The sequence below is a fragment of the Talpa occidentalis genome, unplaced genomic scaffold, assembly GCF_014898055.3.
Source record: "Talpa occidentalis isolate TD23 unplaced genomic scaffold, MPIMG_talOcc4v2.1 talOcc4.13, whole genome shotgun sequence".
Taxonomy (NCBI): Eukaryota; Metazoa; Chordata; class Mammalia; order Eulipotyphla; family Talpidae; genus Talpa; species Talpa occidentalis.
In genome coordinates this window covers 51,202,487-51,229,178 of record NW_023601322.1, presented here as the reverse complement: position 1 = coordinate 51,229,178, position 26,692 = coordinate 51,202,487, and the positions used below count along the sequence as shown (strand labels likewise).

The 26,692-nt window shown below is 38.4% G+C and overlaps 1 pseudogene; it reads right to left on the bottom strand.

Annotated features, from left to right (window-relative positions):
• LOC119242825 (heat shock cognate 71 kDa protein-like) overlaps positions 1-26,193 on the bottom strand; it is a 102,855-nt pseudogene extending 76,662 nt beyond the window's left edge.
• Positions 26,194-26,692: the final 499 nt, after the last annotated feature.

The following is a 26,692-nucleotide window of genomic DNA, read 5'->3' as shown; positions in this document are numbered from 1 at the left end:
GAAATCTTCCAAACTCAAAAGAAACAGGTTAATTTTTTTAATTTTTTTTATTTCTCATCCCACTTCAATTTGTTTTTGTGTTGTTTTGCTCCTGCCCTCCTACAGTAATTGCTTTATACTCAGTTAATTTTCTCTTTTCTTTTTTTTAAACCTTTTTTTTTAAAGATTTATTTATTTATTTATTTATTTATACAAGCACTGGGCACAGTCAGAAGCGCGGGAGGGTGAGAGAATTCACCAGAGCCAGAGCAGGGAACAGAACAGGCAGAATGACGAAGTACACTGCTGAGGGGAGCAGCAGGTGTGGCAGAAGAGATCTGCATGCCATGTGGGACCCTTGCCGGTGGCCTGGGATCGAATCAGCACTGCAGAGGCTGCGGGCAGCTTCACAGCCCAGGGCTCAACTGCTGCGCCACCGGGGAGGTCCTAACTTTATTTTTTCTTAAACAGATTGATTTTTCTATCATTTCAACTGCTTTAAAACTTTCTTTTTGCTCTTGCAACACCTATATAAAAGCTGTACCAAAACCAAATAAAGGTAGTGAACTATATAAAAACTGTAGATCAGGATCATGTAAATATTGAGAAAAAATAAAATACTAAGAAATAGATTTGGCAGAATAATGAAAGAATACATAGTAAAGATAGTAACAGACTATAAATTGGGGGAAACTATAAGTTGGGGAAATTCTATGTATCCATAGAATTGAGAGAGGACAGGAAGCAAGGAGAAAAGGAAAGAAGGTTGAATGGAGGCAGAGAAGAGGCTAAGAAGAAGGGAAATTTCTTCTCTACAGTGAAATGTTAACAAATGATTGTGGAAAGGTGTGGCAGAGTTTGAAACACCATCTTGCTACCAGCATAGTAAAATTTGATTCAGAGCAATATCATCAGGGAATTCAAACATGTGGGTAGAGTTTAGATGAAGAAAAGAAAAAGTTACACAGTGTCCAGTTCCTATCCAACTCCACAGACAATTTTCTAATTACAAAGGAAAATGCTATTTTAATCTGGTTGTCAATCTTATCAAAGTTCACAGGACCAAAATTGGATAGCTTGACCTCTGATGTCTCTTGCTGTGATGCCCTAAAAAGCAAAGCATTTCAATTCTGTGATATTCCTGCCTAAAATACTGAACCTAATTATTATTACAAAAGAAAAAAAAAAAACATGTAAAGGACATTATAAAGCTATTGACCTGTGTTGTTCAAAATTTTCTTGCAATAAAAAATAAATTTTGAGGAACTTTCATCATATTAAAATATACTAAAAGAAAAGACAACTAAATCTTAATGCAAATGCTGAGATAAATTCCTGGATGAGAATAATAAAAGCTATATAGAACATTATGGGCACAATTAACAAACGTTTAATATGGAATACATCTTAGATATTAGCATTGTATCAGTGTTAAAAATTACCCAAATTTGATAACTGTACATGTGTTTGCATAATACAATATTTTGAAATATTTAGAGGAATAGGCTAATTATATCTGCAATTTCCTATAAAGTAGTTCAGTAAATTAAATATGTGGTGGGGTGCAGACATGGCAAGAGGTTAACCACTGACGCATGTAAGTGAAGAATAAAGAAACTTTTATTGTATTACTCTTATAACTCTAAGAAAATATTATTTTTTTAAAAAAAATGGTAATTCTGGAGCTTCCCTGGTGGCAGAGGGCTTTAAGTCTCAGTGCTATCAAGCTATTGCCAGCCACTGTTATAAGACTTCGATCCTGGCCAGGGAGCTGATCCACATGGCACAGCAGATCTCTGCTGTCTCACCTGCTGCTCCCCTCAGCAGTTTATTTCAGTAGATCTGCCTTGTCTGTTCCCCACTCTGTCTCTGGTGAATCCTCTCACCCCCCCACACCTCTGGCCTACACCCCAGGTTTTGTATGCATAAATAAATAAAAAATCTTTAAAAAATTAATACTTCTGAGTTTATAAGAAGGTTTAATGTTAGGAATGACTGAGATAATTGACAATATTAATAGTACTAAAACAAAATCCTGTGTTTACCCCTACACTTTCCATTATAAAATGACAAAAATTCCACATCTATTTCTAATCTGAAATATGAAAACCTTTAGAAAGGTAGGTGGATGACTTATTGAGTATCTGCCTATGCTATAAGTCAGCTTCTGAACTGAGGAAAAGAACGTTATTTCACTCTCAACTAATACATAGTATTGTCTTGGAGATAAACAATTAGAATACAAAATAGAACTTATTGGCATCATATAAAATAGCATAACTGTTTGGAAAAACTCAAAAAAAGTGAGCTAAATAACTTTAGATATGCTCTTTAGTAAGATTGTTAGCTATAGGTAATATATTTCAACCATCAGATACTTAGTATTTGAGCATTGTTAATTCATTAGAAAATAAACCACTGACAATATAAAACTTCTCAAATTTATAGAAAATATTCAATAAATCTAGAAATATTTTTTGTAGCATTAGATGAAAATCACAAAATCTCACTGAAGAACATGAAGTAATTCTCAAATAAATTGATTGCAACGCCTGTTTCTTGGATAAAGAGGTACATTTATTAGCAAACATTGTTTAAAAAGGAACAATGATGTCAAATATATATAAATAAATTTAAATAAAATAAATGATAAAAAAGGAAAAAGAGGAACTTTTTTTAAACAGTTTTTTTTTTTAAAGGTTTATTTATTTTTTTATACAAGCACTGGGTACAGTCAGAAGCACGGGAGGGTGAGAGAATTCACCAGAGCCAGAGTGGGGAACAGAACAGGCGGACTGACGAAATACACTGCTGAGGGGAGCAGCGGGTGTGGCAGGAGAGGTCTGTCGTGCCATGTGGGACCCTCGCTGGTGACCTGGAATCGAACCAGCACTGTAGAGGCTGCGGGCAGCTTCACAGCCCAGGGCTCAACTGCTGTGCCACCAGGGGAGGCCCAGAGGAACATTTATTAAAAAGCATTTCCTCTAAAAACTTAAAACAAGATGGGTATAGAAGGAACCTAACTCAATATAATAAAGGTCATATATCACAAATTAATACTACTGAAAAACTAAAAGTTTTCCCCTTATAATTGGGAACAAGGAAAGGATGCCCATTGTCACCACTTTTGTTTATCTTAGTACTAGAGATCTTGGCCAGAACTATTAAAAAAACAAACAAACAAACAAGAAAAAGGGAAATCCAAATTGGAAAAAGAGTGAAACTTTCACTATTTGTAGATAGTGTGATATTATATATAGAACGTCCCAAAAACACATCTGAAAGTTATTGGAAGCAATAAACAAATACAGCAACATGGCATAAAAATCAACATACAAGAATCCATAGTCTTTTTTATATATAATTAACCAAAAAAGAAGCAAAATTAAGAAAATAATTAGGTTTATAATTTCTTCAAAAGGAATTAAATACATCGAAATCAACCAAAATAATGATGTAAAAAAGCTATTAATGAGCACTTCAAGATGTTACTAAAAGACTCATATAGCCATGCAAGGATACAGAAGGATGTTTACCCAATATTCACGGGTGGGAAGAAGCTACATAGTAAATATGAATATTCTGCCTAAAATGATGTATACATTTAATAAATCTCCATCAAAACACCAGTAATATAGTTCAAATAAATTGAACAAAGAATTTGAAAATTATATGCAACCACAAAAGACTTCAAATTGCAGAAGCAAGTCTGAGAAAATAGGAGACAAAATGATGTATGACATTACCTGACTTCAAACTTTACTACAAAGCAACAGTACTAAAAACAATATGGTATTGGCACAAAAATAGATACATGGACCAATGGAATATAATTGAAGGCCCAGAAATAAACCACATGCATGCCATAATCTGTGATAAAACAACTATAACCCTAAAATAGTATAAGGACAATGTATTAAATAAATCTTGCTGGAAAATTGGAAAGTCACACATAAAAGAATAAAGTTGGATCATTTGTTAAACCCTGCTCTCCCACACACATGTAAATCCAAGTGGATTAAAAATTTAGATGGAGGGCCTCCCTGGTGGTGCAGTGGGTTGAGCACAGTGCTGTGAAGCTGTCCTCAGTTGTGCTTTCAGTCTGTCTGCCTGTTCTGCTCCTGGCTCTGTCTCTGGTGAATCCTCTCACCCCTCCATGCCTCTGGCCTGTACCCCAGCTATTGTATAATAAAAAATATATCTTTAAAAAAAAGTTTAGAGGAAGGACCAAAATAAAATACACAGAAGAAAACATTGGTCATACAATCCATAATATCAGTGATAAAAGATTTTTGGTGACTCAACTCATATGGCAAGGAAATTAAAAACAAAAGTAAACTATTGGGATTACTTCAATTCCTCTCTTAGGCATATGTCCAAAGAATATGAAAACATCAATGCACAAACCTATGTGTACCATGATGCTCATAACAGATAATTTGCAATGTTAGGCCATGGAAGCAGTCTAAATGTTCATTAGCAGACAATTGCATCAAGAAGCTCTGGTATAGCTACACCATGGAATATTACATAGCCAGAAGAAAGGATAAAATGCAATAATTTTCAACAAAATGGAGGGAAGTTTAGAGAACTCTGTGTAGCACTGTAAGTCAGAACACTGACCATAAATATCGAACATTTACATAGCAAAAGCTTCAATAACATAAAACACTTTTAAAAAACCAATGGCATCAATAACATGCTCAACATTCTGAGGTTAACAGGAAGGGGTGAGGGAAAGAAAAGAGTGTATAAAAGATGGTGTGTGGGGGGGTAAGTAAAAATAGTTATGTGTCCTCAGACAAAGATATAGCATCTCTCTGAGCCTTGTTTTCCTTATTTGTAAAGCAGGATTACAATAATAGGATCTATCTCCCAGGTTTGTTCTGAACAACAATCAACATAAAGGATGCTGTGCATGTGGAATAGAGTAGAGAATACAATCGTTATAATGATTATATTTTGTGTATCCTCAGATATTCTTCAAAAAATAGTAGATATTTTCAGTTTAAGAAATATAAAAATATTTTAAAATTAACATTTTCTTATTTATGCTATAATTTCTAAATCACCAGTAAAGAAAGCACTTTCCCTAAAGATAATATATTTAGGAGCAAAACCAGAAATATTCTGAGGGTTTCTGATGCTATGATTATCTTAGAAAAATGAAAAAAAATCTAAAAATTATTGAAATTTATAAAAGGGAAAGCATATGATATCAAGTATTTTATTGTATTTTATTTATTTATTATTGAGTAACATTGGTTTACAACACTGTATATAATTAAGAGATACAGGTTCACACCACTTCAGATGTATATTTTCACAGCAACCTAACACCACCAAGGCGACCATGTTTGCCCATCATATTTTTTTTTAATTTATATTTATCTATTTATTTTTTTAAGACTTATTCATTTATTTATACAAGCACTGGGTACAGTCAGAAGCACAGAGGGTGAGAGAATTCACCAGAGCCAGAGCGGGGAGCAGAGCAGGCAGAAGGACCGAAGTACACTGCTGAGGGGAGCAGCGGGCAGCAGGAGAGGTCTGCACGCCATGTGGGACCCTCCTCTGGTGGCCGGGGAGCAGCCAGGGATCGAACCGGCACTGCAGAGGTTGCGGGTAGCTTTGCAACCCAGCGCTCAACCGCTGCGTCACCGGGGAGGCCCTGCCCATCATATTCTATTGGCGCTGGTCTTACATTTCAATCTTTAATCCATTTGGAATTTATTTTTGTGTATCAGGTTAGAGAGTGACCCAGCTTCATTCTGTTACATACGACTTTTATTTTCTCTGTATAATCACTATCCATTCCACATTCTATGATCTTAACAACTTTATCATAGATTAGGTACTGATATGCTTGCAGATTTATTTTGGGGCTTTTGATTCTATTTTATTGACCCATGTATCTATTTTTGTGCCTAAATCACGTTGTTTTCATTACTGATGCTTTATAACAAAGTTTGAAATCAGGGGCCTCTGATGGCCTAGTGGTTAAATCTCGGTGCTCTCATGCCATTACTCTATGACCTGAGTTTGGTGCCCAGCCAGGGAGCTAACCCACATACAGTTCAGCAGACCTCTCCTGTCTTGCCCACTGCTCCTGTCAGCAGTGTATTTCTGTAAATCTGCCCATTTTGCTCCCCACTCTGTCTCTGGTTAATCCTCTCACTGCCCGCACCTTTGGTCTATGCACCAGTCTTCTACAAGAAAGAAAAGAGAGAGAGAGAGAGAGAGAGAGAGAGAGAGAGAGAGAGAGAGAGAGAGAGAGAGAGAGAGAGAGAGAGAGAGAGAAAAGAAAAAGAAATCAGTTAGGTAATATGATACCTCTGTTTCCTTTTTCTCAAGATTGCTTTTAGAATTTCAGGACTTTTGTGATTCCATATACATTTCAATAATTTTTGTTAAATTTCTTTGAAAAATATTACTGGTATTTTAATGAGTACTGCCTTAACTTTATATACCATTTTTTTAATATTGATCCTCTGCACCCATGAGCATGGAATATCCTTCTATCTCCTTATGCCATGCTCTAAGTCTTCTAATAAGGTCTTCTACTTCTCACTATAGGTCCTTTACTCCTTACTTAGGTTATTTTTAAGGCATTTAATTTTATTTTGAAGGAAATTATTGAACTTCTTTTGTTTCTTGCTCAGTGTTTGAATATAAAAATGTGACAGGGTTTTGTATGTTGATTTTATAACCTACCACTTTGCTATATTTGTTCTAGTGGCTTTTCGGTGAAGTCTGCAGGATTTTGTACAAGAATCAGGGTACAGGCCAGATGCGCGGGAGGGTGAGAGGATTCACCAGAGACAGAGCAGGGAACAGAACAGGCAGACTGACGAAATACACTGCTGAGGGGAGCAGCGGGGAGACAGGAGAGGTCTGGGCGAGACAGGAGAGGTCTGCCATGCCATGTGGGACCCTTGCCGGCCAGCCGGGATCCACCGGCACTGCAGAAGCTGCAGACAGCTTCACAGCGCAGTTCTCAACCGCCTGTGCCACCAGCGGAGGCCCTAACCTTTATTATATTGAGGAATGTTCCTTCTATCTTAGAGTTTTGATCATAAATGAGTGCTGAAGCTTATAAAATTATTTTCTTTCTATCTAGTTGCACGATTTTTATTTTCATTTATTTATTTATTTATTTAAAAATATTTATTTATTTATACAAGCACTGGGTACAGTCAGAAGCATGGAGGGTGAGAGAATTCACCAGAGAGAAGGGGGAACAGAACAGGCAGACTGATGAAATACACTGCTGAGGGGACCAGTGGGCATGGCAGGAGAGGTCTGCGCACCATGTGGGACCCTCGCTGGTGTCTGGGGATCAAACCGGTGCTGCAGAGGCCATGGGAAGCCTGGAAGCCCGGCAGCCCAGCACACAACTGCTGTGCCACCAGGGGAGGCCCTTTATCTCTATTTTTAATTTATTTATTGTGCTATATTGATTTACACATATTAAACCACTTTTGTATCCTTGAGTTAAAACCAGTTGATTATGGTGTATGATCCTGTTGAATTTGATTTGCTTGCATTTTGTTGAATATTTTTTATGTGGGTGTTAATCAGGGAAATGTACATAAGAAGAAAAAAAATTCTGGAAGATCATTCATGAAGATGAAGAAAATACCTTTGTTTTACCAGGCAGTGATTAACTTTCCTTCTTTTACTTTCTGTATTGCTAAAGGTTTTCTTTTAATTAGAAATCAGTGCCTCCCCTGTGATACAGTGGGATGAGCACGGCGCTGTGAAGATATCTGCAGCCTGTGCATCACAGGTTCAATTTCTGGCCTGTCAGGGAGATACCCACATCGCCTGGCAGACCTCTCCTGCCCTGCCCGCTGCCTGCCTCAGCAGTGTTTTTGGTCTGTCTGCCTGTTCTGCTCCTGGCTCTGTCTCTGGTGAATCCTCTCATGCTCCCGTGCCTCTGGCCTGTGCCCCAGTTCTTGTATAAATAAAAATAAATCTTTAATAAAAAGAAATCAATTGACCTAAGAGTTAGCAGCTGGAAGAATCCAAGTGTCCATTGATAGATGAATGGATAAAAAAATGGCATACTGTCCAGTCTAAAATAGAATGGAAATTCTGACATATATTACAATGTGAATGAATCTTGGTGACATTATGTTTCATGAAATAGATCAATCACAGTAAGTCAAATATTGTGTGATTCCACTTATATGAGGTATATAGTATAGTCAAATTTATAGAGACAGGAAGTAGAATGGTGGTAGCTAGGGGCCACGTATGGGAGGTGAAAATGGCAAAGTCAGTGTTTATTGCTTCCAGTTCCAGTTTTGCAAGATATAAAGAGTAATGGAGCTGGAATTGGAGGGGGTTTCACAATACTATGAATGTAGTTACTACCACTGAACATCACCCTTAATGATGGTTAAGATGATAGACTTAAGTTAACTGTGTTTTACCATGACAAAATTAAAAAAAAAAAAAAAAAAGAATTGATGGTCCAAAACAGAACTTTCTAAAAAAAAAAAAAAATTAACTGGAAGATTTATTAGCTTGTGAAGTGAATCTGAGAGACTATGGAACAGATGGGAAATATATGAGCAATGCCCTCTTCAGTGGAAACCTCTTACCAAAGAGTAAAAATCCAGGGAACAAATAGAGAGGTAGATATCAGTCTTCGTCTGATTATATCCAAAGAAGCCAAAGGTGGTAATGGGCAGTGATGTTGAGAGGGAGTATTTTATAACATCAAACAGTTTTCAGGAGCACAGGCAGTCTTTACAAAAAGTGATATATTGAAATATTCCATGAGAGAGAAAATAAGAGGGAATAAGTATGAAGTGGGTAGAGGAAGTAATTTTGGTTAACAAGAGAGAAAATGTGGGAATTTTTTTTTTTTTTGTAGAATAATAGAGATGATGTTTCATATGAAAAATAGTGAGGATGACATCTAACATTATTTCATGGATAGAAATATCTGAATTTCTTTGACATGTGAAAGGGCGCTTGACAAAATAGGAATGGGACAAAATTAGTAAGTTTAGGGCTTTAATTTACTCTTTAAATGTGAAAATCAAGATATGGGTGTAGAGTGTTTCTTCGCAGATTTTACTGATTCTCACTGCTGTCATGATCAAGTTCTATTTGATCACCATACAATTTTATTTTTGTTTTAATTTGACCATAATGACTATGAATAGCAGGACTTTCCATGCCTCCTGGGAATACTGTGTGTGTGAAACTCAGTGAATGCTGACTTCTTTTAAAATAGAAAGTGCTATTAGAAAGAGCATGGCTTCCACTCCCAATCTCCATGCTAAGAAGCAAAGCAAGGGATATGACTACATTGGGGGAGTAACGACTGAGAAAGTAAGTTGTGTATAAATCTTTCCTGAGACTGAAAATAACACAGATATAAAGGAGAGAAGAAAAAAAAAGGAAAAAAAAATAACAGGTACAATGAGTTGTCAAACCCCTGGTTCACTTCAAAGAGGATGACTCAGAGCCGTAAGCAGCAGTAGCAATCTGCACAGCCTTCAGAGGAAAGTGACTGACCAGAGAAGGGAAAGCTCAGTGATCCCACAGAGGATTAAGTCATATAAAAATTTGCCTCTGTTTTTCATCCCACAAAATTCTCTCTTCACCCATGAGGTTTATAGTTATTTTCACATGATCATCCACTGAAGGGAAAATAAATCTGGCCATGTCTCATCTACTAAAATTACCATTTTCTTAGCTCATTTCACTTGATCCTGGTAATAATGCCATATAAAGTGACATAAATGTAAAGATAACATAGATAAGGATTAATTAGGATAATTTTTAAAAAGATTTTATTTATTTATTTATAAAGCACAGGGCACAGTCAGAAGCGTGGGAGGGTGAGAGAGAATTCACCAGAGACAGAGCGGGGAACAGAACAGGCAGGCTGACGAAGTACACTGCTGAGGGGAGCAGCGGGCATGGCAAGAGAGGTCTGTGCGCCAAATGGGACCCTCACTGGCAGGCAGCTTCACAGCCCAGCGCTCAACTGCTGCGCCACCAGAGAGACCCAAATTAGGATAATTGTATATTGATAATAAGCATATATGATGGGAAGATAATTGTGGCTCATGTAAGATATTGTCAAATTATGAGGTGTAAAAACTAGAAAATTGCAAGTAAAATAAAAAAAAAATGAGAAAGTTGGTATCTTTCTCAATAAAGGGTATAAAAGGTAATAAAATTAATAAGGATGTAAGAGACTTGAACCACTCAGTAATATTGATTTAGTTGACATGTATAACAATTAGAGAATATGAAACCTTACTAATATCACTGTATTAGCACTTAACACAGTTAAAATAGCAACTTTCATGTTGCTTATATTCAGCCACAATTTAAAAAAATATACACAGAACAGAAAGATACAAGCCAGACTAGGTCAACAAAAAACAACCAAACTTCCGATTAAGTTATTTGGTGATATACAATATGAAGTCTAGGCGAACAAAAATTTGATGCCCAAAGTTACTTTTTGGTAAAAGTTTTATTTCTTCTCTGTATTATTTTTTACATAAAAGTACAATTGTTGACAACATTGTTATTTTTTGTTGCTTTATCTAGTGTAACAATATCTGGTTTTACTAGGTGTAATTGGATTATTTATGTCAAGTGATTATAGATACAATTGGATTAATATGTACTTTGTAACAGTTTTCCTTGCATTTGCTATTTGTGTCTTTCATTTTTTAAAAAAGATTTATTTATTTATACATACAGGAAGTGGGGTACAGGCAGAGGTGTGTGTGTGGAGGGGTGAGAGGATTCACCAGAGACAGAGTGGGGAAGAGAACAGGCAGACTGACTGAAATACACTGCTGAGGGGAGCTGCAGGTGAGTCAGGAGAAGTCTGTTGTGCCATGTGGGTTACTCTCTGGCTGGGGATCAAACTCATGTGGCAGTGGCTGTGGACAGCCTCATAGGTTGGGTCTTAACCCCTTGCACCACCAGGGAGGCCCTGTGTCTTTCATTTATTTATTTTATTTTATTTCATTTTATTTTATATATTTTTTACATCATTTTTCATTTTTGCACAATGTATGCATTTTCATCTTGGTTATAGTCCCCACACAATTCTCACCCCCCGTAGTGTGTCTCTGATTTATAATTGCTTGTTGATCTTGATTTTTACTTTATTATAATTGGTCTTTTTCCTGGTCCCTTATTTTTGTTTTCTCAATTCCTGCTATGAGTGAGACCATCTGGTATTTTTCTTTTTCTTTCTGGCTTATTTCACTGAGCATGATCCCTTCTAGCTCCATCCATGTTACTGCAAATTGAATGAGTTTATCTCTTTTGATTGCTGAGCAATATTCCATTGTGTATATGTTCCACATCTTCACTTGTAATCAGGGAAATGCAAATCGAAACTACAATGAGATACCATCTTACACCAGTGAGAATGGCACATATTAAAAAAACAAAAAACAAACAAACAAAAAAACTAGCTATAGCATATGTTGGCGAGAATGTGGAGAAAAAGGAACTCTCCTGCACTGCTGGTGGGAGTGCAAACTGGTCCAACCACTCTGGAGAGCTGTGTGGAGATTTCTGGACCTACTAAACATAGAGCTTCCATATGATGCAGCAATTTCACTCCAGGTATTTATCCAAAGGACACAGAAACATTAATTCAAAAGGGCACCTGCACCCCTTTGTTTATAGCAACACTATTTACAATAGCTAAGCTATGGAAACAACCCAAATGCCCCAAAATAGATGGCTGGATCAAGAAGATGTGGTCTTTCATTTATTTTAAACCTTTTTCTGCCCTCTGTGGTTTTGAAACAGGGGTGGAGAGGCCTCTTTTGCGGGTTGGAGTCCTTTCACAGTCGCCTACTGAAACAGGGGCAGAGAGCCACAAAAGAGGCCACAGGGTCTCTGAGACCAGGGAGCCACCAAAAAGCCTCCAAAAGCCCAAACCAAAAGCTATAGCCTAACAAGGACAGTGCCTGATAAGAGGAGAGGTCACTGTGGGTTCTCACCCACTGCACAATTGCAGGAGACCTGAGACTTCAGGAACAACCTCCATGGGGTTTATTTGCAAACGGGAAACAAAGAACTTGCTGTATCCACAAGTGGCGGCTGCCTCACCCAGGTAGCATCAGTGATGGTCGCCACTGATTACCAGGAGTGCTGGACAGCACTAGCCAGTAGTGATGGCCACTCTGGCTCACAGAGGTGGTGTCAGAGACACCTGGTGTTAACAGCTCTTTGTGAGTTGTTGGGCTATACCAATAATAAACAGCTCTTTGAGGCACCAGGCCCAGGGTCTTTCAAGCAATGTCAGAAACAGGACCAGGCCCAGTCGTGACAGAGACCTTCGGCTTCTCCTCCCTCCTCGGAGGGCAGCTGCTGGTGTTTCTTTTCTTCTTTCTTCAGAGGCTGGAACCATCTTCTTTTCTTCAGGGGTCTTGTGTCATCTCTCCTTCTTTTGGGGTCCTGGTTGTCTTCTTTCGGGCTGCGGTCATCGTCTCCTTTCCTTCGGGAGCCTCCCTTGTCCTCTTATCTTTATGGGGGCTCTGATCATTGTCTCCTTTTTGGGGGGGCTTTTTTAGTGCCCTCCAACCCTGGTTTATATCCTCCTACCCACAAGTCTGATTGGACCATTTAGCGCCAATCAGCTTACTGATTGGTCCATTGCGAATGGCAGTTACTGAGCTCTGAGGAGCAGCTGTCACAAGAGACTTGTGGTGGAGCAGCAGGTTGAAAGGACATCACTGTCCTGCCGGCTCCCACCACTGAGGTGGCTGGGTTCCGGTAACAGTTTGTTTTTTTTTTCTTTCCGGTTACAGTTTTTTTTTTTAAAGATTTATTTATTTATTTATACAAGCACTGGGCACAGTCAGAAGCACGGGAGGGTGAGAGAATTCACCAGAGCCAGAGCGGGGAGCAGAGCAGACAGAAGGACCTAAGTACACTGCTGAGGGGAGCAGCGGGCGGCAGGAGAGGTCTGCGCGCCATGTGGGAACCTCCTCCGGTGGCCGGGGAGCAGCCGGGGATCGAACCGGCGCCGCAGAGGCCAACGGCAGCTTCGCAACCCAGCGCTCAACCGCTGCGCCACCGGGGAGGCCCTCCGGTTACGGTTTTAATTGAGCATTTAACATTATTTCTCTCTTATATTTCTTTTGTCTGTTTGTCTCTTTTGAGATTTTATATTGGTTAAAATGCAGCATACAATTCAACTAATCTGTATCCACTTTGAAATAACAGTATGCCACTTGAGTAGTGCACACTCACTCTCTCCTCTTACTTGTAACATTGCTGTCATTCACTTCTTATACTGATTTTATAATTACCTAAAAAATATTTTTACTTTTACTTTTAATAAATATTTATATATTGAATTGATTAAAATAAGAATAACATTTTTTTAAAGATTTATTTATTTATACATACAAGAACTGGGGTACAGGCCAGAGGTGTGGGCGGTGGTGAGAGGATTCACCAGAGACAGAGTGGGGAACAGAACAGGCTAATTGACTGAAATACACTGCTGAGGGGAGCAGTGGGCCAGTCAGGAGAGGTCTGCTGCACCATGTGGGTATCTCCCTGGTGGGGCATTGAACTCGTGCTGCAGTGGCTGCTGATAGCTTCATAGGTTGTGCCTTAACCCCTTGTGCCACCAGGGAGGCCCTAGAAGAATAAAAAAAATATATTTAACTTTCATTTATTTATTCTCACTCTTCCATTTTTATATAGATCTAAGTTCCTGACAGCATTTTTTTCTCTCTGAAAATTTCTTTAACATTTTTGTTAAAGAAGGTCTACTGATAGCAATTTCCCCAGGTCTTTCATGTCTGTTTTGTTGATGTTGCTTGAGAAATTCTTTCTCTTTCCCTTCAGTAGGATAATTTTGCTGTATACACAATTTGAGGTTGGTGGAATTTATCCTTTCAATCTTTTAAAATATTCACTCCAATCTCTGCTTGCTTGATTTCTAATGAGAAGCCTGATGTAATTCATATCCTTACCCCTTAAATGTAATAAGCCCACCCAGCTTTCTTTCAAGGTTTTCTATGTCTTTGATATTCTTCAGTTTAAATATAACTTGCCAATGTGTAGAGAGTTTAGTGTTTATTCTTCCTGATATTTCCTGAGCTTCCTTGTTGCATGATTTAGTGTATGTTGTTAGTTAAGGACCGCCATTAATACTTCAAATATTTTTCTGTTTTTTTCTCTTTTCTGTGGTATTCACATTTCACATTACACCTTCTTGTAATTATCCCACAATTTTTGTGTGTACCAAACACACACACACACACACAAGTTTGCTATTTCTCTTTTCACATGTCAATTTGGAAGTTTCTACTGATATATCTTCAAACTTACTGATTCTTTCCATAGTCATGCCCAGTGCACTGAACAGCCATTAAAGGGATTCTTTATTCCTATTATATATTACATTTTACCTTAATTCTTTTTTAGAGATTTTATCTCTTTGCTTTCATTACCCATCTGTTCTCACATTCTATCTACTTTCCACTGAAGCTTTTACCATTTTAATCACAGTTATTTGAAATTCCTTATGTCATAATTCTTAAATCTTTGTAATTATGTGAATCTGATCCTAATGCTTGCTTTGTTTCTTCAGGGTTTGTTTTTCCTCATCTTTGTCTGCCTTGTAATTTTTTTGTTGAAAGTCAGACATGATATATGGCTAAAAGAAGCTGAAATAAATAGGCACTTAGTGTGAGGCTTATTTTAATCTGGCTAGATGTTATTTTGATCATCTCATTTACATTCCATTGGTTAGGGAGGGATTCCTCCCCTTGGTTTACGGGTATGGCTTCCCACATAATATCCAACATTGGACAGGTAAAAATCACAGCTCTTGTTATTTATACTTACATCCTCGGGGGGAAGGAATACCAAATGCCATGCCACACAACCCTCTCAGGGGGGTTGTGTTCAATAGCAGAATGAACAGTAGTGACTTGGTAGGCAGGTTTTATACTTAGATGAGAGCCAATTATCCCACATTCTCACATGTCAATGGGTTGACTTGTTTGAACAAGTCCAGCTGGTAGGAAATGAAATTCACCGCTCAGGGATAAACAGGCATCCTATCAACCTGTGAAAAGGAGAACTGAGTGGCAAGAGAATCTTATCTAGAGAGTAACAGTAAGAGGAACCTGGGGTTAGGTCATCTGAGACCCTTCCTGGTGTCAAGGTATCCAATTATATTAAATCTTTATTTCAGGCTTTTTTACCACAGGAATTAGATTGTGTTTATAGTTTTCAGTAACTTCCAGAGACTGAGTTCCTATAATGTTCTTTTCCATGTATCTTCTTAGGGTTTCCTCTTAACAATTTCCTCTTAAATAGAGTCTGTATCTTATAGTTTTTCCATATGTAATCCATTTTTATTATCTCTGAGCCCCGTTGATGTGGTGGAGAGGTTATGGAGAGGGGAGTGTAGGGTCAGGAATGGGCCACGGAGCAGGTTTTCTGATCCAGAAGACCGGGTAAAGGAGGAGTCAGAGTCCTCAGTGATTTGCAGGTTTTTATTGGGATTACCAGGAGCACGGCAGGCAGGGGCGCCAGTGGGGGCTGGTAGGCTGGCAGGCCTCCCAGCTCCCAGTAGGTCTTCACTCTGGGCTCCCTGGCCTTCTCTAGGCTTCTGCTTCTCTTGCTTCTCTCTCGGCTTCTCTTTCAGCTTCTCCTGGCATCCCCATGACGCTGCCCTTAAAAGCACCGTTACAGCCCAGGTGAATCCCATCTACCTCTGCCCACACCCTACTCCAGGTGCCTGCCATCAGGCATGCATTCAGGACCTCAAGGATCCATCATCTATCCTGATGGCGGGAGGGCAGAAAAGCCTGACATTTTTCCTTACCCTATAGGGAGGTACTCTATAATCTTATGATTAAAACTACTTTTTCCTGTGGGTCTGAGTTCCTGACTGTGATTTTTGGAAGCATTTCTTTGCCCCACCCTCGTCTTAACTGAGACAGAAATATTACAGGGGAATGGATTTGGTTAATTGCTGTTCCCCTAAGTCAGATAAGAGTCTAATAAAGTTGTTTTCCTTCCAGGGCAGGTTTTTATTATGGAGAAAGCCCTGAAGTATTTAAAAATGGTTACTCTTTCTCTGGGTATTTTAAAAGAGTTGTTTTTCTTCCTTTTGCATGAAGCATAAAGTATTTTTCCCTCCTGTGCTCATCGTGATAACCTGGAGGGGGTGTGCTGGAGGTAAAATTTATGAAAGCCAGCCCCCTCACCCCGCCCCTAAAGTTGTACCTCCAGGGATTTAAACTCTCATGTTAGTTGACACTTGGCCTCCAGCAGTTTATCAAAATTACCATTTAATTATTCCAACCAGTTATTTGTTTTAGAAGCTCTTATTTTAAGTAAGATGATTCTTGAATTGTGATTCTTTGTATTTGCACATTTCTCCAGATGTTGGAGTTGTGGTTTGTCCTATGACCTCATGTTTATTATGAATCTAATGAAATTCATTGATTTTTTAAGGGTATTTAGCTTGTTTTCTTGTTATGAGAGAGTAATGACCTTCCATATCTTTATATGTTGGGAGTGAAAATGAAACTAAGAATTAAATTATAAATATTTTAGATTTTTGTGACTGACCTAGAAGGAAGTAACAGTAACAGAAGGATATACCCATTTTATCAGTCAGGATAGAATAGTGTAGGGTAAATAAAGTATCAGGCTTTTCTGCCCTCCCACCATTAGATTAAATGCATGCCTGATGGCGGACACCTGGAGTAGGGTGTGGGCATGCATAGGTGGGTACCCCTGGGCTGAGCCTGGGCCTATAAGGGGCGGTGTCATGGTACGCCAAAGGAATGGAATACCAGGAGAGAGAACGAGACCACAAGAGAATGTCAGAGAGCCCAGAAAGAGTGAAGATTCGCTGGAGGCTGGGGGGCCTGCCAGCCTCCTGGGCCCCCAGCCCCCATGACTGCCGTGTACCTGGTAAAATCCCAATAAAAGCCTGAAAAGCCGCTGAGGGCTTTTCTCCTCCTTTACCCGTCTGGTGGTATAGAGATTCTGCTCCATCACTTCCTGCTGCTACAGGTAGGTAACAAATGATTCCCAGATCTCTGTGACTCAAAACAGTAGAAGTTAATGCTGAATTTCCTGTATGTTGAAGAGTTGCCAAATTTTCTCCCTAAAAAATAATGATAAAACTGGAGAAAGTTATCAAAACAACCAATGCAGGACTTTAGAAATGATCAAAGATGTACAACAATTGGGAAACTTTATTCAAGGAAGTTTTATTCAAATCTAGTGAAACTTTGATAAGAACATTGGCAGTTTATGGCATTGCAGCAAGGGCCTTAATGCTCTCCTCTCCCCTAACTCCAGATCCATTAATCATGTGTATTCTGCACCAACAGGGCAGGTCAGGCCGAGGGCTTAACTTGATTTGGTTGGGAGCAAAGAAAATTCCCATTCTTAGGTACCTTGTTTACTATAAATGGATTCTTGGTGACAATGAGGGAAGGCTTGTATCTCAGATGATCTGTGCTAAAATACTTGGTGAAGCAAGCAAACGGAAGAGTAGATTAGTCAGATATTTAGTAGAGTGGTCAGGCAATAATAATATAGTCCTAGTGGGTCTTGATACGATTCCACATAACCCAGAGATCTTTTATTTGATTTACTTATAATAACAATTCCATAAATAAAAATAAATTTAACTTTTCTAGAGAGCAAAGATTCAAAACCAATACTAAGAGAAAAAATCACCACATTCTCCCTATTGCTCTAATTTATCTACAGTAAGTTAAATTAAGGCTTAAAATGCATTTGGGCTAAAGTGCAGAAGCTGTAATGGCTTTTTGTAGAATCACAGAAGCAATTTACTGAGTGCATTTCATCTTTATGTGAAACTAGGGCTAATACTCTTAATGTATTGTGTGTTAGAAAGAAAAAGAAAAAAGCCATCACACTGCTGCTCATTTTCTTTACACAAATCCTGCTTTAAGAAAACTTTTCTGTGATTGTTTTTCTCAAACAATCAAACACACAATCCACAGTTGTTCTACATGGGTGTGACTGGTTTACATTTTGGAACTCCAAGGTATAGGGAATGGAATGTATTCTGAATTTCCCATTGGACTTAATTGCTCCTGGGTGTGTGCATTGCCATGTGTTTCATGTTAAATACTTATGGGACTCTGCACTTCATTAAATGAAACCATGAGCCAGTTGGTGACCAGAATGAATATCAGAATGGAAGAGTTAGTGAAATAAAGGTGAGGAGATTGTTGGTGTGGTGTTATCAAACATGCAAAAGCCACAAGAATTTTAATTTCTTTCAAAACACTACAAAAACCTCTTAGAACACATGTGTAGAGGTTTATTTAGTTACATCTCTCTCGTGCAGCATTACTTAGCCAATAAGATTTCCTTGAACTAAAACCAGAACTTCATGTTTTAAAAATAGAGAAAATACTACTACAAATGATATTTCTATTGAAAATCTATTTCTAAAGGGAAGACTGCTAAATAACAGGCTGAGTGGTAATTCAAATTGTTTTTAATAGAAAGTGTCTTGCTCTTAACACAATAAATATATTTTAACTTTCCTATTTTATTATTGCTTTTAGCAGTGACAAAAAAGGGAAGTCTTCCACTCCAACTGTTATAGCACAGGGTGAGGGGCACCCCAGAACCCCCAAACCTGCCCACTCTAAATAGTTTCTGCCATCTGCTGCATCAAGACAAAACATACTCTAATTTATAAGATCTTTACTGGAAAGGAATTTTAATACAAATAGTGTGAACAAAGAAAAGACAAAGAACTTAGTTTCCAAATCTAGGACCCAAAGCTACCCATTTTCTTGTGGGTAAATGCCCAGCCAAACATGGTTGGCCCAAAGCAGGACCACTGAGGCCTGAAATCTTGTCACAAGTCTAAGGCACCTCCTGTTGGGCACCCATAGCAAAGGGGCAGAAAGGATCCAGCACATCTAGTACAAACAGAGCAAAATCAAGATAAAAGCAGCCTTTCTTAACCTCTTCATGGGTCTCTCACCCACATCTGTTTCAGCAGTCCAGGACCTTCTTCACATGTTTCTCTGCTCCATGTGCCTCCTCCAGGTCTCCTCCTGCTCTCTATACTTCTTCCTTCCTCTCCAGTCTCCTCTCCAGCTTCTTCTCCCTGCTCAACCCCACCTTTCCTTGGGTGGGGCAGGGAACCTGAAACCTCCCCTTTCCTGGGGGATTGTGCAGTTCCATAACTTCAGTCCTCCTTCTGGACTATATAGTTGTGTAGTACTTATGTAATACTAAATATAATACTACAAATTTGTTAGTGTTAGTGTTAGTAGTAGTAGTATTGGTCTATAGCGCTGATAGATAAATGAGGAAAACACTGCCTTTTCTCTTCATGAGGTTTACATTTACTGAAGCAATACACAACTGAATGTATACAGAAATAATTCCAAGTTATTTACAACTTTGATGAAATATTCCTGAGGGGTTTGTGTAGAAACCAGCAAATATGGTCTTGTGAGGCAGATTTGCCAAGGACTACACACTTTCAAGAATGAGATTTCAAGAATGGATGAGCCAGGCACAGGGTATTTAGATTTCTCAATGGGAAGATAGCAGTGATCTTCCTTATTGCATGCCTTGTATTTGGTTTACTTCACATTCTGTGCATCTTCAATTATGACATATAAGATCATTTCTCAAAAACCTGTTATATATATATATATATATATATATATATATGTCATGCATAACATGGTTGTATTAAGGATTAACTATTACAATCTATCAGAAAAACTTGCCATACAAAATTCATTAAACTAGAGCTATAATTATGATGATTTTCACATTAGTTGTATTTTGTTTCATATCCTATTTAACTATATAATGAAAGAGATATTTATGCAGACTTATGAGCAAATTGGTATCATCTGAAACTATTTCCTGTCTTTTCAACAAATCTCAGCTTGGAGGTCATCTTGTGAATTTCTGCTCTTTTACTATTTGGGTTTCCCTCTAAATTCACCAGTCAACCTTATTTTATGTTCATTTTGATTCCACATTTATAACATAGACATCTATGCTGCTCTATGTATTTTTTCCCTTTTAAATCAACAAACCAATAAGCAAAACCAAAGTCCAGCCCACAAAAAAATCACCAGCAAACAGCATTGGGATTCAGAGCAGATTTATGTAGGACTAGTGCCAAAGTTCTTTAACTTTAAAGTAAGAGAAAGATTTTGAAGTTATAGGGTTTCCATAATAGTTTCTTTCATAAAAATTGCCAAAATTAATAGATTGGTGATAAATTGACCACAATGCAGCTTATGTTTGTATTTTAGCTTCTCCATCCCCCAGATTTATGATATAGTGCTTACCATATAAAGAGATGTTTACAGACTTTATTTCATGTATACAAAATTATAAGGTCTGTAGGTAAAGATATTACATACAATGCAGAGTGAGTGTAATATAAATATGTTTAAAAACCTGAAGTTTTTATTACTGATTTTAAGCCATTTTATTACAGCATATGTTGGTCTAATTTTTGTTATATTTCTTATACTTGAATTTTATTGAGTTTCTTATACTTGAATTTCATTGGATTTGTAGATTTATAGTTTTCATGAAGTCTAGAAAAAATTAAGTCATTTTTTTTCAAATAACTTTTATATGTTGTCCACAGAGACTCAAATTACATATATATTAGGATACCCAAAGTTGTCCCACAGTTCACTGATGCTCTACTTATATTCAGTAATTTTTCTTTCTCTGTGCTTTATCATTTATGCTTCTATGTCTTTTCTCCTGTATTGTTTAACCTACTGTATATCTTATTCAGTGTATTTTTCACCCCAGGTATTACATATTTTTAACCTAGAATTTCAATTAGGAATATATTTTATTTCTTTTTTTTTTTAAAGATTTATTTATTTATTTATACAAGAACTGGGGTAAAGGCCAGATGCGCGGGAGGGTGAGAGGATTCACCAGAGACAGAGCGGGGAGCAGAACAGGCAGACTGACGAAATACACTGCTAAGGGCAGCAGTGGGCACGACAGGAGACGTCTGCCCCGCCATGTGGGACCCTCACCAGCCAGCCGGTATCAAACCTGCACTGCAAAGGCTGCAGAGAACTTCACAGCATGATGTTCAACCACCTGCTCCAGGGGAGCAGGGGAGGCCCAGGAATATATTTTATTTATATATCTCTACTTAACATGTATATATTTCTTTGATCTGTTTGTATTAAGATTGACCTATTTATTATGGTGCTTCTTGTTGTCTGGTCATTGACTGGGATGCCAGATATTGTTGGGTACTATATATTTTTATATTCTTACAAATATTCTTGAGCTTTTTGCTACAAATAATCTATTATTTTCAAGGTTCAGTTTTAAACTATGAATAAAATTCATTTCTGTGTATTTCATCCAATGTACTTATGAATTATGAGGTTTATACCATAGCTGGTGGGATCACAAACTTCTAGACCTATGTAAGTTTGAGGGACTGTTCCCTTTGCTCCTTTTGGGAGTCTCTCTCCCTGGTTGTAGGGTGAGTCCTGTCATGGGTACTCAACTGAAGATCCTCCCAACCATAGCCTGTGCAGTTCTCAGCTCTCACATCTGCCACATGAACTCTTGCAGGCTGGTCTCCCTGGATGCTGTCTCCTCAAATAAAGGTCTTTTTGGGTGTCTTTGGGGTGTTGCAGCTTCAAATTCTCAGTAGATATCAGACAGAGCACAGTGGACTTACCTCACCTCATTTCCCATCTCTCAGAGCTCAGTCCTTGCTACCTAGTTTCTGGTATAGTTATACGTCACTTAATCAGAAGAAAATTTGCAAGCAATGTGCTGTTAGGCAATATCGTCATTGTGCGACTGTCCTGGAGGGGCTTACACAGGCCTAGATGGTGGGCCTGGGTCCCGGCCCTTTTTGTGTGGTTGAATTTGGTGGGCTATATGGACTGTATGGTGTAGCCTATTGGGACAACTGTCATGAATGCAGTCTGGTGGTGACTAAAATGTCATTAAGTGATGGACGACTGTAGAAGCCATTATGTCTTTTATTCTGATTTTTAATTATTTCAGGTATGAAAATATATCTGACACTTGGCTGAAAGTAGAAGTACTCCAAAGCAAAGTGATGTGTTTTTAAGGAAAAGTAGAAGCGTTTTACTTTTTATTTATTTTTTATTTTAAAGATATATTTATTTATACAAGCACTGGGTACAGTCAGAAGAGCGGGAGGGTGAGTGAATTCACCAGAGCCAGGATGGGGAACAGAGCAGGCAGACCGAGGAAATACACTGCTGAGGGGAGCAGTGGGCGCAGCAGGAGAGGTCTGCATGCCAATGTGGGACCCTTGCCAGTGGCCAGGATCGAAACGGGAGTTGCAGAGGCTGTGGGCAGCTTCGCAGCCCAGCGCTCAACCGCTGCACCAACAGGGGAGACCCAAAAGTAGAAGCGTTTTAAAGAAAATGATGGGTCTTAGTTTTATAGAAAACTTTGAATTTGTATCATAAACACCTACCCTCTTCATATTCTACAATCAAATTTATTATATCTGACATTCCATGCCATAAGCTTATAGAGTGGGTTTGTAGTTTATGTCAATGACAACATTTCAGTAAAAGAAATGAAACTCCATTTAAATAATGGAATTTTCAAGTTATCATAGTTCTTTGTTAACATTTGGAAAAAACAAAACATACCATCTGTGGCAACATGGATGGAGAGGAAAGCGAACTAAGCCGGAGGAGAAAGACAAATACCAGATGGGGTCATTTATATCTAGAATATAGAAAAACCAAACAAAGGGTCAAAGACAACCTTTAAAACCAACTCTTGAAAGCTGACCATCTAACTGAGACACCCAGAGGGGCAGAAGGAAGAAGAGGGAGAGGTGTGAGAACAGGTTGGAAGAGCACACAGTGGGCTGCAGTGGAGGACTATGGGCGCTTGGGTGGTGGGTGAGTTTTGGTGACCACACCTGAAGGGAGAGATCCTATACTTTGAAACTACCAACAAGAATGCAAACCAATGGCGTTTCAATACATTTTATTTTAATAAAGTAGAATTCCCTACCTACTGAAAAAAAAAAAAGAAACATTAGAAAAAAATCTGTAAGAACAAAATAATTTATACATTATTATGGCCAGTTAGGTGACTTTAAACTGGCAGTGTTTAGAAATCACCTTAGGAAAATTTACACATACCCCAAATGACTGTTGAATTTTTTTTTTTTTTTATTATTTTTTGAGATGGAAAAAGGGGTTGCTGCTAACAGTACAGGAATAACTTTATTAGAAATAAAAGTATTTTTCACATTGAATTTGTTAGGGACTATGGTATATTGTGTCAATTTTATATTTTGCAGTTTGTAGGAGAGTAGTTTTGTTTTATTTTTAATCCTGACCTCCCTAAATTTCTTTTTTTTTTTTTAAGAGGCATGTATTATTTATTTGTTTGTTTGTTTGTTTGTTTGTTGTTTGTTTATACAAGCACTGGGTACAGTCAGAAGAAGCTGAGAGAATTCACCAGAGCCAGAGCGGGGAGTAGAGCAGGCAGAAGGACCGAAGTACACTGCTGAGGGGAGCAGTGGGTGGCAGGAGAGGTCTGGCGCCATGTGGGACCCTCCTCCGGTGGCCGGTGAGCAGCCAGGGATCGAACCGGCGCCGCAGAGGCCGCGGGCAGCTTCGCAACCCAGCGCTCAACTGCTGCACATGACCTCCCTAAATTTCTTGACATTTAATATAAGAAAAATTTAATTTTTAACCTGATATGTGTCTATCACATATATGATTGTGGTTGAACAGAGATGTTGTTCAAGAATATGTTTCTGTTTCTTTTTCTTTACAACCCAAAACTCTCATTTTTAAATAGTTAAAGTAATGTGTGCTGGTAGACAAGATTGCTGGCAGTCTAAGACTTGTTTCAATGTTGTTTATTACCAAGGTGTTTAACAGATTGTATTATTTTGAAAAGTTTAAGACTAAATAGCGCACTACTGTGTATTAGCTTCTGGTTCTATATGAACAAAGTGATTATTTAGTTGATTGAATTAGGTAAAGAATGCACCCATAGCATCATCCCCTCTAGTTTCATCCATGTTGTTGCAAATGGCAAGATCTCATTCTTCACTTTTTTTTTTATAGCTTGAGTAGTATTCTGTTATGTTTATACAGCAGGGATTATGCTAAGTGAAATAAACCAGAAAGAGAGAGACAGATATTGGATTATTTCACTCAATTGCTAAATGTAAAGAAATGAAACAAAGGGACAGAAAATGCTAAAACAAAACAAACCCTAGAAACCTTGCTATAAAATTGAGGTCACCATAAGGTGATAGGAGGGGAAGAGAAAGAGAGGAGCATGGCCCCTGGACTAGAGTGGAGGATTATTGGTGCTTTGGTGGTGGGTTTATTGGATAACAGAAACCTGAATAGGTGTGAACCTCTCAATCACGTACAGTGTTGTAAATCAATGTTACTGCAATAAAAAAATAATACAACTTAAAAAAGCCATTGTCAAAAAGAAAAAAAAAATCACAATTTAACAAGTAAGAATCATACTTTAAGGCAAAGAAACATTTTTCTACTTTTATTTTGTGGAAATAAATTGAGACATGTTCTGGATCTCCTTTTAATAAATTTTATTCAGGGGCTTGTAAACTGAGGCATGCCAAAGAAATTTCATCTGTGTTTCAACATGTCATAATTTCTTACAAAAATTATTACTGTTTGTTCTTTTGGGGAGAGATGTGGGTTATTATAGGATATAACATATTCTTAATTTTTAACATGAAAATAGCAGAAAAGTTTCTATAAGTAGTCTGCACTGCATGTTCAGGTAACTTTCTAGTTTCTAGCATAGAATCACTGAAAGACTCTAGAAATTCATTAGCATTCATTGTTCTCTTTTCTTAGTAGGTCCACCAGTTCCCAGCTGGTCTTTTGGGATCTGACCTTGTTGTTTGTATGGTTGCCAAAAGGTGGGGCTGATGTGGAGAGGGGGCACATTGTCTCATAAGGAACCTGCCCATTTGGGGGTCTCTGATTAATTCTCAAACAAGAACTGAGTTAAATCTTCTAACAAGGACACGTGAGTCTCCTCTGAAATCCTAATCAGTTCAACAGAACCTGGGAATTCAAAGTCATTAACTGTATCTTCCAGATATCTCCACATCCCTAAGTTTCACTATACTTCTTTTTCATTACTGGAGCTCTGACTACCATGAAGGGGACCTACTAGGATCCAGTACCCTTTTATTTTGTTTTTCATTTTTACTGAAGTAATATTGCATTATAATATATGTTTCATATGTGCATCATTATAAATATCATCTGTATATACTATATTACATGCACCACAGAAACTTTTACCCTGTTGTTTCATGTAAGGATTTCATTTCATTCAGTGTTACCAAGAGGGCCTTCTGGCTTTCACAAGTTACTTCAAATTGTTTATCAATCATCTGACCATTATCTATCTTAAACAAATCAGTGCACTTCCCACATCCATGCAACTCCATATCCTCATAGTTATCATCACCCTCAACATCTCACATGTAATAGAGAGTGCACATCACCCAGTATGTCCCCTTTCATTGGAATGCTATCCCATTTCAACACCAGTGAAAGCATGAGTCAATGCCTCTCTGGAGCATGCCCAGGGTTATGCAAATTACACTGAAATCAGAGGAAATGTCCTCATTGATAGGTGATCCAATCCCAAATCCTACTTCACAGTCAGCTTTCTAGGTCCAACTCCCTTCAACTGGGTTTTCTGAACAAAGGATCAGAAACTTCTGCAGTGATCTCAGAAGCTCTATCTGCGAGGAAGAGAGAAAGAAAGAGGGGAAAACTGACTCAGTGCAGTTACAACTGAAATTTTGTCAACCCTAAGGAGTTCTGGAGTGTGACTGGCTCTGAAGAGTTGTACCAAATTGGGGGTGGTGGAAGGCCTTTGTAAGCTTGCATTAGTCACTGATGCAGGCCTCCCCTGAAGGGTACATTACCTTAGGGAGGGTAGTTTTTGTGGCCAAAATAGTCCCAGTTTCTTGATGTGACTATAATTGGAGGTTTCTCCAGAGGACAGGTCAGATCCACAACGAACACTTTGGAAAAAAATATGGAAGGTCATGCCAGGCAGCTTGTACATCATCTCAGGAATGACCTTGCCCACAACCTTGGTGGCATCAGTAGAACTGGGACTTTCAACCATCACACCACAGCTTCTCAGAGGGTCCAACCATGGTCTTCTGGTTGGCAGTGATGGCACCCATCACTGGCCATGAGTCCCTCCACGATGTCAATCTTGCCATTGGCGACCTTGGCCAGGGGAGCCACATAGTTGGTGGTGAGAGAGACGTTACTGACAATCTCGAGGGAGCTGTCATATTTCTCGTGGCTCACTCCCATCACAAACATGGGGGCATCAGCAGGGTGGTGAGAAAAGATGACCCTTTCCGTCTCATCCTTCAAGTAAGGTTGGCCTTCTCAATGTGGTGAAGATACCAGTGGATTCCATAGCATATTCCACATTAGCATCACCCCAATTTGATGTTGGTGGACATCTTGTTCCTGGAAGATGGAGATAGACTTTCCATTGATCATGAGCTTCCTGTTCTCAGCCTTGACCATGCCATTGAACTTGTCATGGTGGAATCATGCTGGTGCAAATAGACTGTGTAATTAAGGTCAATGAAGGGATTACTGATGGC